Source organism: Sorex fumeus, unplaced genomic scaffold (genome assembly GCF_029834395.1).
Source record: "Sorex fumeus unplaced genomic scaffold, SorFum_2.1 ptg000044l, whole genome shotgun sequence".
NCBI lineage: Eukaryota > Metazoa > Chordata > Mammalia > Eulipotyphla > Soricidae > Sorex > Sorex fumeus.
The window spans coordinates 26337106-26349988 of NW_026606101.1; positions in this window are offsets into that span (position 1 = coordinate 26337106).

Here is a 12883-nt window from a genome sequence, read left to right on the forward strand (position 1 = left end):
ATATATATATATAATTATTTTTTCAGTGGCCAAAAACAATATATAAAACCTCTATATATGCCTCATCTCTTTTACATTCAATAATTGTATATGCCTCATTATTCTACTTTCTAAAAAAGCTTTACTTTACTTTACTAAAAAAGCTCAAGTCATCCTCCTCTCTGGTATCCCATAAGAGTTCACTTTTGTCTCTCTATTTCATTCCTGCAACGTTTCTTCCCTTGACTTTTTTATGTTGAATACAACCTGGTTTTCTTGCTTATGTTCTAAGACTGTATCATAATAAAATAGTTATGGGGTGTTGGAACGATAGCTCAACAGGCGTGAGTGTATGTTTTGTTTGCAGGAGGTTCAAGTTTGATTCTTGGAACTTCATAGTAAATTGACACTGTCCAGAATGAACGAAAAATTACTAGGTGAGGAAATGCAATGGTTTAAAGGACATGAGGGCTGCCTAAATCACCCTTGACCCCAGAGTATATGGAGGAAAAGGAAAGAAATCAAGTGGGGGTGGGGAGGGCAGTGAAGAAGAAATAGAAGGCAAATAATAGTTGTCAAGGATCATGGGGATTCAAATGTGGTGTTGAGAAATGAGAGTAAAATATCCAGACCACAGTGTCAACAGCACTGAAATAATGTGACCCAAACTTTGACAACCAAACTTAAATGGAGCTTGTCAGGATGGCAGGCAGGCTGTGGGAGGGTAGGAGAGGGAACCTGGTGGAGGGAAGTTGACACTTCGGGCAGAATCAGGGTCACTGCTGAAACTTTGTGTGTCTAAACCCCAGCTATGAACAACTTTGCAAATCATGGTGCTTTAATAATTTTTTAATTAATAAAGTTAACCTGTAACTCAGATCTAACCTGTAACTATGAGCTGGAAGTGGTCCCCGAGCTAAAAGTCCCAGAGTTGACTGGAGCAATAACAGAGGAGATAGGCTGTTTCCCTTGTACACAGCTCACCCAGCTTCAATCTCCAGCACCCAGTATGGTTCTATGAACCTGCCAGGAGTGACCCCTGAATTCAGAATCAGGAGTAAGCCCTTGACACCACTGGGTGTGGCACATGCTGAGCTATGTTGAGGGGTATGATCAAAATAAATAAATGAATAAGCATTTATTGTCATTGTCAACTTGAACGTATTCTAACTAGAATGCTAGACATTTGAGACCAGTAACATTTTTTCCTTGTTTTATAAATTCAGCAAAATTATTGGCTTGCAGTAACTACATAAGAATTGATATGAACCCAGGACACTTATCATCAGACAAAAGGCAGAGAATATTATGTATATTAATTTAACTTACCCTCATTATAACCCTGAGAGATAAATACTATTATTAGAAGGAACTAAGACATAATGTGATTATGTAATTAACAAATTTATTCAACTAGGAAGGGATGAAGTCAAGAATGAATCCTAGGTGTTTGTTGAGTGATTTTTTTTAAGTATAGAAAATGATAAACAAATCAGTAAAGAGAGATTATTCTCAGTTTGATGAATAGTAAATATTTTGTCTGGGATTATTTACAGAACATATTTTTTTACTCTTTGTGATTCTGCTGGAAAGATGACTGGAAAAGAACATTTTGCACACATACATATACAGCTTCAATTTTCTCACTAGTCCTGGAGATTTTATCATCAGAACATATTGCACTATCTTGAATCTTTCCTCCCTGAAGTCACCACTGCACTTTAAAAGAGAAATACCATTTGTAACTGTCTTTTGTTCTTTAGTGTAAATGAGTTAATTACTTGTTTAGGAGTCAGGAAGGGGAAGATCCTGAAGGCAGATATCTTTAAATTTGGTAAAAAAGAAAATAACCAGCATTAGCTGATAGTAACTTGCCCTATATGGGGTTCTTTATGAGTTTTTATTGATGAAAGTTTATTGGTTTTTATGTTGCTTTGATTTCGTTTTAATAAAATGACTTGAATGGCCAAGATTAGAAATGGAAGGTGATAACCTGGAAATCTACTATGTCCATAAACTTGCCAAAATTTATACAACAAGACAAGGATTGGTTACTCACTGGGAACTTTTTACCATCATGCCTGGATAATAAATTATACTATCATTTTCAGGGAACATTTGCTATAGAAAATCAAATTAATCCTGTAATTTTTAAATTATACCTCTAAGGTTTCATGAAGACACATCCAATCTGATTATGGTTTGATCCTGAGGCCCTTGCTTCCTGAATCTTCTCTAATTATACTAACTCCAACTGCCACTTGATTCTGAAGAAAGTTCTATTGTTTGCTCAGGCGTAAAGCCCTTAATGGTAGTAATCTAGAATTTTGGATGTTTAGGTTGCCTCTAAATTTTCTCATGACTTACGTTATCATTGACTTTCCTTTAACCAAGTTGATTCTGTAACTTGTATATATGTTTGTTAAGAGTTTAAACATTTGGATTCTATTACTCAGTTGTGTTCATGTCCATGTGTTCTATGATTACAAGTTCATGTGATTGATAGCAGTTATATGCTATTGATTGATAACCATTGAGAATACAATAGTTAAAACAATGCTACATGGTTCTTTAATAACAACTTTCAGCCTTAGTGAGGCATCCTTGACATATTATATTGTACCATATAAAAAGTGAATTCTGTGTTGGTGATATTTGTCTACTTATGTCTACATATATAGATACATAAGTTACATACGTAAACATGTTTGTTTATTGTAACAGTTTTCTATAGTATGCATATTATATATGAAAATTATGTGTAGTGATGTTATAAATATCTGTATATGAAAGAATTTCTCCATACCTATCTTAATAGATAACATATCCATCACCTCATGTATCTATTTGGTGGGATGACAGAGAACACTTACCTTCTCCTCTAATAGCATATTTCAATTACACAATATGTTGTTAATAACTGTAATCATCATGCTATATATTAGGTACTCAGATCTTCAGTTACTCAGTTACTCAGACCTTCATCTAATACCTGAAAGTGTATATTCTTTTCCTAGCTTCTCTTTTTTTTCACCATCCTCTGGCTCCAATGTTTCTAAGAGTTGGAATTTTGAAATTTAGATTCCACATATAAGTGGTAACCAAAAGATTTTTGTTTTTCTCTGTCTATATTATTTCACTTACCACAGTGTCCTCCTACTCCATCCATGTGGTCACAAATGACAAGATCACCCAATCCACCACATTTTCCCTTTTTATTCAACTGTTGATGGACACCTAGGCTGTCTAAGTTATTGTGAATAAAGTTGCTGTAAAATAATTTATAGCAATTAATTTCATTGACATCTATTTTTGTTTTCTTTGACTATGTATCAGGAAATGGGAGTGATGGGTAATGCAGTAATTATTTTTTAATTCCTTGGGGAAATACTATGTTAATTCATGTTTTTTAAATATGAAAAACTGAAATATTTTCTTACTCATAAGTTTAGTCAGGCATGCTTTCTTCTACATAGACAAACCAAGTCCAACTGGGGGTTCTTTTTGTTTTTCTTTCTCAAACATGAATCACTCACTCACCTGTTCTTTCATTCACGCCCTACCCGCTGTGCTATTGCTCCAGACCCACGATACTACTTATTTACTCTGCTCCTCTGAAAGATCCTGCTTTGGGGGCGGGGGCAGGGGGTGGTCAGCTACACGCAACTGAATTCAGGACTTATTCTTGGCTCTGCACTCAGAGATCACTCCTGCCAGGTTTCAGGAAACCATATATGGTGCCAGAGACCGAGCAGCAGTCAGTCACATGCAAGGGTAACACCTTACCCACTAGACTATGTTTCCAACCCTGGCTTTTTAATTCTTAAGTTTTCTGTTTAAATTACTCTGAAAATTTCATAACCTTGTTATAAAGTTCAATGGATGAGAAAATGTCATTGTGTTGTGGATTCAGACACATATGTATTTGAATACAAGTTTTGTCATGACCTTCCTTGGTGGCTGGTTCCAGCACCACACTATAAAGGCAATGTTTATCTGCATTAACAGATTGATAATTAAATAAAGTAACTGCAAAATTTTTATAATTGTGCCCTTTAGGTTTTTAAAATACATCTACAAATTCTTTGTCACTTTCTCCTTTAAAGATGGCTTGACCTCAGTAATTCCCACCTGATGAATTAGAATGTGGTTGTTTCTACCTGATTTTCAGGGCTCTATAGGGTCACAGTTTTAGAACCTTAAATCTCATCTATAAAGTTTGGCTACTTCAAGTCACCATGCTGGAGAGAACACACTGAGACAGAACAAAAGAGAGACCACTCCCTCCAGATTCCTAGCAAGAAACGGAGCAAGTAATTGAGGAAGTTTTCAAGGTGACTCCAACCATATCCTTAGCCTGACTTCTCCACCACTATCAGTCTAAAACTGCATGTGAGTCTGTAATCAAAAATCATCCTGCTGAGTTCAATCAATCTCCAGAAGCTGCAAAATCATGATAAGAAATAGTTGTTTTTGTTCTATGACCCTAGAGTTGGCTTGATTTGATAAAAAAAAATAATATGTAGATAATTAGAATAGTGACTATCACAGAAGGTGGTCAGTTAACTGGAATTTTTAAGTACGCATTCTCTCTCTCTCTCTCTCTCTCTCGCTCTTTCTGTGTGTGATTTTATTTTAATTTGAGGAGATTGGGCCACAAGAAGTAGTGCTTAAGGACCATTCCTGTTTCAATGCATAGGGGATTTATTCCCTGTTTTGTGTTTTGCACCATATATTGCCATAGCAAACAGCACATGTCAGACAATCAAAATATTAGGCAAATACTATTCGGATTTAGTATTTGGGGGAAAAATTTGTCTGTGCTAAAACACAGTCTATTTCTTAAGGAATTGAGAAGACAGACAACTTGTTTGTTTACAAAACTTGCTCTTCATTGTATGACTGAAATCCAATCATAAACAACTCTGTAACTGTGTATCTCAAGGTGAGTCAGTAAAAAAAAAAAGGAGGGGTGTGGACTTGTTCTCTTATCTTCAACTCTGTTTGTCTATTCAATACTTGCTTTTCTAATAAAAGAGGAATTCTAAAAGTAATTTTCAAATAAGCACAAAACTAAACTCTTATTCACATCATAAGCAATGGCTTGAAAAACAGTGCTTGATAAATGTTGCTATTACTGTCCTTGATATCTATATCCAAGCAAATAAATACAAGCTACTGGATCAAGTGGTCAAAGATTTATTAACCATAAGACATTTTCATGAAGATGACATTGAAACAATTCAAAGGTCAACATGGATACAACAGCCACAGATAAAATATTTCTTAATAACATGTCTAAATTACCCTAAGGTGATCATTAACACTCTATATCATGTCCTTATTACGTTTTTATTTGTTAACATTTTCTTATGTTATATTCTTCTGTTAATAAATTTAATGTTAAATGCCCATTTTCATGAGAAAAAATATATACTTATGATGAAATTCTTTCATTTAAATGAGTGAAATCGGAGCTGTCAAATTGTCTTTAGAATTCTATCTTATAGAAATATGTTAAAAAACATATCTCCTCAAGTGTTACTTAAAATTTTAAGCAGCCATTTGATATTTACTTGGTAATTTTTCCTACACATTATGGTTAAAAAGGAAAGTACAGAGATATTAATGGTTCAATCCTTCACTGTTCAATGTTTTGATTCAAAGGGTTGTCCACAGATATTTGATAAAGTTAAAGCTTCATTTCTCTAAGATCAAATATAAGAGATTTTGCTTAGTTCTAAGGTTTACTTCTTATTTTTTCACTGAATTTTTGTTCTATTTTTGAAGACAACCCTACTATTGAAAAGTGACAAAGCAGATGAACAAAGACAATTACTTAAGGAATGAAGTGGCAGGAAATCTTATTCTCTTTGATCCCGTTCTTTCTGTGATTTTGCAAAACAAAACAAAAGAAAACCCCCCACCATGTACACCTTATTTTTCTCCCTCTGCTTTATTTCTTAATGCATCAAATAGGAACAGTGATCTCTTCACAGTGAGTAACTGTGGATGAAAGCTTTGGAAAGGCACATGTTTCTGTGATATTCATATGGGTAATATATATATATGTATATAAACATATATATACATATATATGCCATGTTTCTCAGGGCAGGAAACATATTCATTTAGGAATATGAGAAAGTCTGTTTTATAAGAGAGAGTTTGTTTTATGTTCTCCTCTATGGAGACGCTTTTTAAAAAAAATTATATTCAAGTACCCTAATTAAAGATGAAGTCATGAAATTTTCTTATAAGTGGATGGACATAGAGAGTATCATACTAAGTAAAATGAGTCAGAAAAAGAGGGACAGACATAGATTGACTGTACTCATTTGTGGAGTATAAAATAACATAATATGAGACTAACACCCATGGATGGTAGAAACAAGGACCAGGAAGATTGCTCCACTGTTTGAAGTGCAATGTTTCCATTTCTCTCCTATGTCTCCCACACCTCCAGCCTGCCTTTTTGACGGGCCCCTTTCTAAGTTTAGATGTTAAAATTTGGGTCTCTTAATATCACTGTTGTAGACTATTTGGATATTTGTCTCTGTCATTCCTCAGCACCACTTTTGTACCTTAGTCCCCTGATTTGTTCCTTATTGATTCTCACCTACCTCTTGACTTTCCCCCACTTTAAAACATTGCTTTCTCTATCCACTTATTCTAAATATGATATATAAGTGATATCATCCTTCATTTATTATTCTTCTGACTTCACTTAACTGGATGTCTGAGACAGTTTTTTGATCACTTGTCAATAGATGATAAACAGAAGGGAAATAAAAATGTTAAGACAAAGCTTCAGAAGTCTAGAGCTAGAAGTACAGAAGGTAGAGCATTTGCCTTGCGCAGGCTGATCTGAACTCTATACACTGTATCACGTGTGGTTACCTGAGTCTGCCAAGAGTGATCCATGAGCTGAGAGCCAGGTGTAAGCCCTGAACACAGTTGAGTGTTGCCCAAAACTGAAAGAAAAAAAAAAGAATGCTACTGAGGTTTTAAGGTCTCAAGTTTTATGGATAGGCATAGACAGAGAAATTTTGAAGAAATTATAAATGCATGTTGGAGATCTGTCGAGCCGATCTATTTAGCAGTGCTCAGGAGACCTGGGAGTCACGCCTAGCTATGCTTTGCCAAATGAATCTTTTGGCTCGATACATGTGCCCAGCAGAGTTGGGAATGGCTGGGGTCACTCTCAGTGGTACTTTGGTGACTTCTAGGACCACATTTAGTGATACTCAGGGTATCGTGCAGAGTTGGGGATAAAAGTCATATCCTTGCTCATTAAAGCATGTATCCCTCAACATGGAGCTATCTTCTGGTGCAAGACCTCTTTGTGTGTGTGTGTGTGTGTGTGTGTGTGTGTGTGTGTGTGTGTGTTTGAATGTTTGAACTATATCAGAGCTCCTCATACAAATATGAAGCCAAAAATTGTGCAGGGGGCTGTCTAATACATGGACATCTTTCATGAATTGACAGAATCTGATGCAAAAATACTCTGTAGAGGACTGGAGAGATAATTCAGCAGGTAAGGCCCTTGTTTTACACACATCAACCCAGGGATCACCCAGCACCTTATATGGTTCACTGAGCCCACTTAGAGTGATCCCTGAGTACAGAACCAGGCGTAAGCCCTAAGTACTGCCAGCTGTGGCTCCAAAACCAAAAAAAAAAAAAAAAAAAAACAAAGCAACAAACCCAAAATATTCTGCACATTCTCTATCATGATTCTTATAGTACTAGACTCAAGGGAAATCGTTGTTTGAGGATTTGGCACATGAGGTGCTCTCTCGTTTTTCTTTTTCTGGATTTCACAGAGTCACTGGCTTAAGAAAATAACAGAGGAACCTATGTCAAGTTTAAATCTTAAACTGCATCAAAGTATGTAATTCTCTTCGGTAGAAAGATATAGCAAAGGAGAGATAGTTGCAGAAAATTAAAAGAAATTCTTCAGGATACACGAACCACAAATATTATTATAAATTTGAGCCTGCATTTTTATATACCAGTAAAAAAAATAAAGAAAATAGATGTATATATTTAGAGACAGGGTTGTAAAAATTTCACCCAATAGTTTAATTGGTCACTGATTTGTTTTATAAACAGTATTACACATGCATAGGTGGCACTTACTATTAACCTAATAACTTTTACTATTGAAGTATTCTAATTCCTCCACATATAAATTAATTAAGACTTTTGAACAACCCTATATTGATGAATAAATGAGACAAAAAAAATTTAAGTAAATTTTCTAATGCCTTACAGAATTGAGTTTCAAATCTTGGTATTCTAGTTTGATTTTTTTCCCCCTCATTTACTGTAACTATTACTGGCAAAGCTATAATTCTAGTTTTTTGAAACAAATGAGTCAAATATTATTAGCTACTGCATTCAGTATTCAGTAGATTTTTTTTTAATTTTTCTTTTCATGTCTGAACATATGACCTGAGTATTAAACATCTTCTTTTTTTTTAAATTTTTTTTGCATTTTGGGTTACACCCGGTGAAGCACAGGGGTTACTCCTGGCTCATGCACTCAGGAATTACCCCTGGCAGTGCCCAGGGGACCATATGGAATGCTGGGAATTGAACCCAGGTCGGCCACGTGCAAGGCAAACGCCCTACCCACTGTGCTATCACTCCAGCCCCTGAAGTCTTCTTAATGACATAAAAATTCACACATTGCACAGCAACTGAACTCTGAGGACACTGCAGCAATCTGGACTTCTTTCCAAGACACTGAAAGAAATTCATTCTTCTAGAGAAGATAGACAGATGAACTAAAGCTTAAAACCCAGAAGAGTAAGAGAGCTCAAGGTTCTGGTATGCAAATGACCCCAAGTTCCATCCTTGGTGCTGCAGATCCCAAGACAGCCCTGCTGGATTTAGATGTGAATGACCCTGGAGCCCCCTGACTGCTGTGTGGGAGAGGTCCCATTTGCAAAAGCAAAAACAAAACCACATGGGGCCTGGAGCGATAGCACAGCAGGTGGGACGTTTGCCTTGCTCCCAGCCAACCTGAGTTAGAGTCCCAGCATCCCATATGGTCCCCTGAGCACCGCCAGGAGTGATTCCTGAGTCAAAAGCCAGGAGAATAACCCCTGAGTATTGCCAGGTGTGACCGCCCCTCCCCCGCAAAAAATACCACAAAGCCACAGAGTTGTGACTTAGCCTTTAGTGTTGAGTTTTATGAAAGACACATTTTAAGCCCTGAGTGAGCTGTGTAGATCAATATACTCATGTATTAATCAGTCATTGGTTGAGATAGATGGAATGGATTTTATCCTAGCGAAAAAACTTAACAAGAAATTTCGTGAAGTTTTACAATTGTACTCCCATTGCCAGGATATCTTGGCTAAGTTCCCTTCTATTTAGGTGGTAGATGATGCAATGGGGATCCAGTTTTTCATGCTTTTTAGTAATATCCACAGGCTGGATTTTTACTTGTGTTAATTCTCTATTTGGGTATGGTGAAACAGTTGTTTTCATATTACTGAATTGCCTGCTGCACATGCTTTAACACATGGCCAGTAAAAGCAGAAGCTAACAATTCTTTTACAGCAGAATCATCAGAATGCAAAAAGTAAAGGAACAAAGTATTATGCTCTGGCCATTCTTTTCTTATTTTTTTTAAATGTTCTGTATCCCCTGGGTCAGAAAAAGTTTTCTCCTCCAGGCACTAATATTTTAAAATGTTGTCTAATCTATCTGATTTTTACTTCAGACTGACAACTCTGAAAATAAATCATTGTCTGGGACCCATTAATACTAAGTTAGTATTGAGTGTTCATTCCCTTACGTAGGCAGATCCATGCCCCTTGCCAGCTGAAAGTAGTTATAAAAAACAGATCTTCACCAGTGTATCCCTTAAAGATTTAAAGGAAAAAAAATCTCTAGGTAGGAGGAGCTGCAAGCAGATACAGAACTCTGGGGATTAGTTTTGGGGAAATATTGAAACTAAAAAGAAATTGCCTAGCCCTGAAGTAGACCACAAGCCTGAGGAAAACATCCCTTTAAGATGAACCCTCTAAGCTCCTTGGAGATGGAGAAACAGAGTCACCAACCAAATGCAGAAACTGAGACACCAACGAGAAAAAGATATGGACGCCCTAAGAAAAGGAGAACTTAAACGTCTTGGTAAGAATATGGAAAGACAATCAAGACTCCTTCCCTGTGACAGCACACAGATAAACTTTATTTTTTCGTTGTTGTTGTTTCATACCAACTTTATTTTTATTTATTTATTTATTTATTGGGTCACATCCAGCGATGCACAGGGGTTACTCCTGGCTCTACAGTCAGGAATTATTCCTGGCAGTACTCGGGGGACCATATGGGATGCTGGGAATTGAACCTGGGTCGACCACGTGCAAATTAAACACCCTACCTGCTGTGCTATTTCTCCAGACCCCCAGATAAACTTTAATGTACGCAGAGATCTCCAGGTCATGACAAATTGGAGAAATAGTATATCATCTTCCCCAAAAAGATATTCTCTTGCATTTTTTCATTCTAGATAAGTCTGTGTTCTCTCTTGAACATGACTATCTTTCTCTCCCCTTATAATTCTTTATGTAAATTTCTTTCAATAAAACTTTTTAGTTTCACTAAAAATAACACATGAAGGCAAAGATGGAGGTAGCATGGGAGTACAAAGAATGGCTCCTAATTCAGACTTTTGGTGGAAAGAAATCAGAGAACATTTCTTGAAGGAGATGATTGCCAATCAGAAATTCTCAGAAGACAAGAATGTAGCATAAGGAAGAGAAACTGGATAAATGCAAGTTTGCAAGGAATCCAGATAAAGAGAGAAGCATATGAATTAGGCACTTCCATATAAGTTAATAAAAAAAAGTTAAAATTTTTGAATGCTTTATGGTATGTATCCATTTCTTTAAATTGCTTTGATAAAGTTAACAACTTCTCATTTTAAGATGTGGGAATAGTAAGCATTATGAAATGGCTATTCCCTTTTCCATCTAATTTTTGAAATGGAAAATTTTAGATATAAAATAGATATGGGATTTGTGTTTGTTTGCACACACACAGGCATGCGTTTATGCCCTGAATAAATTATTCAAGATCTATGAAATTTTAATTCTAACACCATGAATACCTACCACCCCAAAAAAGTACCCAAACTAGGATAATTATAAATATAGAGATTTAAATAGATATTCTTTTAAAGTTATTCTGTCCCCAATATAACTCCTGTAAGTATTCTTCATGAAAGGAGCATCCATTATTTACTTATGTAATATTCCTTACTTGGCACAGTTTTACTTAATCCTGAATGTGTGTATGCGTGTGTGTGTGTGCTCGTGTCTGTGTGTGTAGCTATTAAAGAAAAAATTCAGTAATGTGTGTTTCATTTGCTTCAGTTATGTAAATAGTTGTTTTGTTTTACATTAAACATACAACCACATTGATAGTAAACTGCCAGGAATATTCTGTGAAACTTTAAAGAATGCTTTAAAAATTTTAGCAGAGAACATCCCATGTAATTTGTGTTATAAAAGACCTGAAGCAATGAGAACTAAAACACATATAACAACCGTTAATCATTTGAAGCGGAACCTTCTGGATTAGATCAATGCATTAGACAGAAACTCCCAAAGCTTCTGTGTAAGACTGTAAAAGTACAGGCTTTTTTGGTCCATGGTATTGTAAGTATTCAGGTAATGTGGTGCAGTGTTTTTCAACCCTTTATACGCCTATGGATCAGCACTTGTGTGCACACCCATCTATGGATGGACAGTTATGAACACATCAGTAGGGCATTGGTTTTCAAACTTTCTACCCCTGAGTTAGGTTGATCAAGATCACTCACCTTGAGTCATCTACTTCAAATGAACACAACCATTCTTAAAGCCAAAGAATACAAAGAATTACCTCTGTATTCTTTGTGAAGAATAAAAATAATTGCATTTCCTTTGACACTTGGGTTCAGAGGAAACACCTTAACTCTGGAAAGACATTAAGCTATCATCTAGGTCTTTTACACACTGCTGCATAATTTAAATACAAAGCACCAAGTAATGCAACTATTGACTAAGGCCTATAGTTTACAAGATTAAATGTACCCACAATGTTTGTTATTTCTGAAGGGCTTTTATTTTAACATTTCCCCCCAGTTTCCTATTAGGCAGAACAACATGGTATATAATGTGTGTCACCCTATCTAAGTCATAAAGAAATGACAAAATTTTGAAAAAGAAAAGAAAATTATGACCAATAGAGTCTGTGTATTCTACAAGGCTAGATTACACAATTAGCACTGTGGTTTCATTGTAAAATGTTACTAAAAATTACAGAATTATTAGCAAAAGCACAAAGATATGAAGAGAAATTGGGGGTTTAGCCAATTTTATATTTTGAAAATATTATTGAAACAAAACTGAAAAATGTTCTGAAGATAATTTTATCTGCAAAATAGTGAACAATACACAGAAAATGTTAATAATTTTATACATTTTATTGCAGATATTATGATCTCAAAATAAAATCTCAGGCATATCACAATTGGTCTGAACAGATTCTGTGAGAATACAACTTTGTCTATGATTTCAGTGTTATCCACAGGGTAACACTGAGTTAGCTAACTATCATGGTGTATCATTTCTTTCACATCACTGGATAAATTAAATCTTTACATATTGAATTGATCTCCATTTCAACTGAAACGTATTTTTAACAATTTTATTCTACTACTAAGATTTTTAGGCACTCTACGTTTCTTGGCTCTGTTGTGGGTAGTTACAGTTAGAGAGGTGAAATATTGCATCTTGAACTATAATTTCTTTATTCTTATTGTAAACTCTAAAAATTTTGCACAATATACACAATCATACAAAACTCACCAGAAACGACATCATTGATGTACAAATGTTCC